This window comes from Rhinoderma darwinii, unplaced genomic scaffold, assembly GCF_050947455.1.
Source record: "Rhinoderma darwinii isolate aRhiDar2 unplaced genomic scaffold, aRhiDar2.hap1 Scaffold_532, whole genome shotgun sequence".
In the NCBI taxonomy this organism is placed as follows: Eukaryota; Metazoa; Chordata; class Amphibia; order Anura; family Rhinodermatidae; genus Rhinoderma; species Rhinoderma darwinii.
Window position 1 is genome coordinate 145,601 of NW_027464081.1, and position 3,019 is coordinate 148,619.

Here is a 3,019-nt window from a genome sequence, read left to right on the forward strand (position 1 = left end):
ATGTAACAACCAGGCTATTCCACCATGTGAAAACTAAAGGAGCCTTGGGTGTTGCCTTCACCGTCTTTGGAACATCTTTCCTTTTTATTAATTCACATCTGAGATGTAAGTATTTACAATATTAATATATGACCATGTACAGTTTTACTTTGTATAAAATTGCTGCTATTTCATAATTAACTGAAATATATGGGATGATATCAAGAGATCTGTACTTATGTTTTGGTAAAAATAAAAGGTTTGTTCCAGTTTGATCAAACTTTTTCTAATCTATCAATCTCATTCTATGTTGTGAGTGGCCAGTAATACAGATACACGCAGGTAGAATTAGTGCAGGAGGGGGTGGCGGCGGCTGGTTTCAGTTGCGCCGCCTCCCCCTCTGAGAGGCAGCAGGGCGGACGGTGCGGCCGTATAATCCCTCACACCCACCCCTCCTCTCCATTAGCGGCGGTGGCGCGCTGCAATGTGTTTTTTTGAAAATAATATGCGATTGGGGCCGCCCATATGTTCATCCGCCACTGCTAATATGTATTTTTTTGTTGGCAGTTGGGGCAGTCAACAAGAGGATCCAGGACTATAAAACCATTACTGAGGGTCTCCGTCTGCCTCAAATTATTCCGGAAAGAATCAACTCCAATGCCTGTGAGTATTACTTATGTGGTTGAACCTATGGATCCTTTTATCTCTCTATTTGTCTCCGTTGAGTCTAATGCAGTCATGTGCTATAATTTTTTTATTTATTTTTATTCTACAGTGGACGTCACCAGCCGCTTTGATCGGGTGTTTTGGTTTGGAGACCTCAATTTTCAACTTAAAGAGGACAGAAAAAATGTGGAATCTCTTCTGCAGAAGATCGAAGGAAAAGATATGTCCAGTCTCCTCAAACACGACCATCTGAATGAAGCCAAGAACAATGGTATATTTACTAGTAGACAGATCTCTATCACTCCTCAACCTTCATTAAAGGGGTTCTCCACCTTCTGACAACTGATCACCTATCCACCGGATAGGTCATCAGTATATCATCGGTGCGGGTCCGACACCTGGACGCTGCACCGTTAAGCTGCTCCAGTGGCCTGCGGGCACCGGATGTTATGCCACACAATGCTATGTACGGAGCCGGTAGCAGTTGGCTCCTTACATAGCATAGCTGCCATGATGCATAACTGCAGGTCTGCCTCCTATTCACTTGAATAGGAGCAGAGTTGCAGTACTGCAGCTCGGCTGCAATTCCGTGGCCGGCGCCAACTGCATCCGGCATGTACGTCCGGTGCTCAAAGGCACCGGACCAGCTGATTAGTGCAGGGTCCGGGTGTCGGACCACCACAGATCATGTACTGATGACCTATCTGGTGAGTATGTCATTAGTTGTTAGAAGTTGGAAAACCCCTTTAATACCACAACCACTTCCACAGATTAATACAAATCACTGACATGATGGTTGATATGTTCCCCAAATTCTTATATAGTGCTAAAATTATCAATTGCTCCTTTTTTTTTTTAATACTGACTACTTTTTTTTCTTTCAACTTAAGGGTCCATATTTCTAGGGTTCAAGGAGCACACCATTGATTTCCTTCCTACATATAAGTTTGACATTGGCACAGACACCTATGATACATCAGCAAAGCAGAGAATTCCATCATATACGGTAAGATATCTTATTTCCAGGTCTACAGAGCTTGAGAGACAATAGAATCCATGGGCCAGAGCACCCATTATATAATGAATCCCCTCCCCCAATGTAATGAATTGTTATTATTATAGCTGGAAGAGTAATTTCTTATGAACAAAGCTTTCAGTTAATTTTACTTTTATGTAGTGAGTTTGTCATCACAGTTTCCCAGTGTAATATGTCGTTGCCCAGCATGGGTCAAGGATACTTATTTAATGAAATCTGTGTGACCAAGTCAAACCTAAAATACAATAAAGTCTCAATATTCTGCAATATAAATAAAGTAGGCCCAACATTTAGGTCTGTGTTGTTTTGCAGTTTAATAATATATTATAATATGATTTCACTAATGATATTTGTTATTTTCATGACCTCTACAGGACAGGGTGTTGTTTAAAAGCCAATGTGAGGGAGATGTGCGAGTCCTGAGATACGACTCTTGCCCTGTTTTGAAGACCTCAGACCACCGACCTGTTTTTGGCATCTTTGAAGTAAAGATCAGGCCCGGTTCAGATAAGTAAGTCATGTTTTCCTCCATGTTGTTGGTATGATACTTTCAGTAGCCGTCATTACTACATGGTCCTTATAGCCAGAGCTCACACTTTGGGGCAGGTGGCTGTACACTTTGGTGACAGTACTGGAGGATTATAGGATGTGAAACTAAGCAAAGTATGGTTACCTGCTAACATTATCATATGTCTTACATAAATATATTTCTCATTCCAGCATCCCCTTGGCTGGTGGACGCTTTGATCGTAAAATCTATGTAACGGGCATTAGGAGGAAAGGACAAAAAAAGTAGCTGCATCTGTTCATGTCCTTACAGGTAAGAGCTTTGTAGTTGTCTATTATGTTTGCGGTGAAAATGTTCTTCCATCTCTTAGGTTTTCCTCTGTATCTGTAATTTATTTTATCAACTAATTTAACTAAAGTGTAAATAAGTATTTTCAATCTTAAAATTCCAACTCCTTGTATTTAGACACGTTTTCATTTCTGAATGAAGGTTGTGGGCTTTGGGGAACAACTTCCCCAACTGTAAGCATGTATGTAGTATAGTACAATGAGTTTCCTAAAGGAACCGGTCATCTGAATGGATGGAACAACTGGATTTTATGATGCATTAGCTTCTAAGCAAAAATGATGGATACAAGAAACATTGCTATTGATGGAAGACATTACTTGGCATCTTGCAGGACTCCTAAGGAACAGTTACAATCTCCGGGGCATAAAACATCGGAATATTAGAAAGTTCCGGTAACATGCTGAAGAGCACAGCTCTAGTATTCGGCACACAGACAAATATGATTCAAAACTTCTTTCGTTTTATTTGTATTGTATTCAAAT

The 3,019-nt window shown here is 40.5% G+C and overlaps 1 long non-coding RNA gene across 1 annotated transcript; it reads left to right on the forward strand.

Annotated features, from left to right (window-relative positions):
* Positions 1-1,563: 1,563 nt before the first annotated feature.
* On the forward strand, positions 1,564-2,495 carry LOC142722159 (uncharacterized). The gene is made up of 3 exons (XR_012874476.1): positions 1,564-1,651; positions 2,056-2,192; positions 2,402-2,495. It is a non-coding gene; the product is annotated as an uncharacterized LOC142722159 (long non-coding RNA).
* Positions 2,496-3,019: the final 524 nt, after the last annotated feature.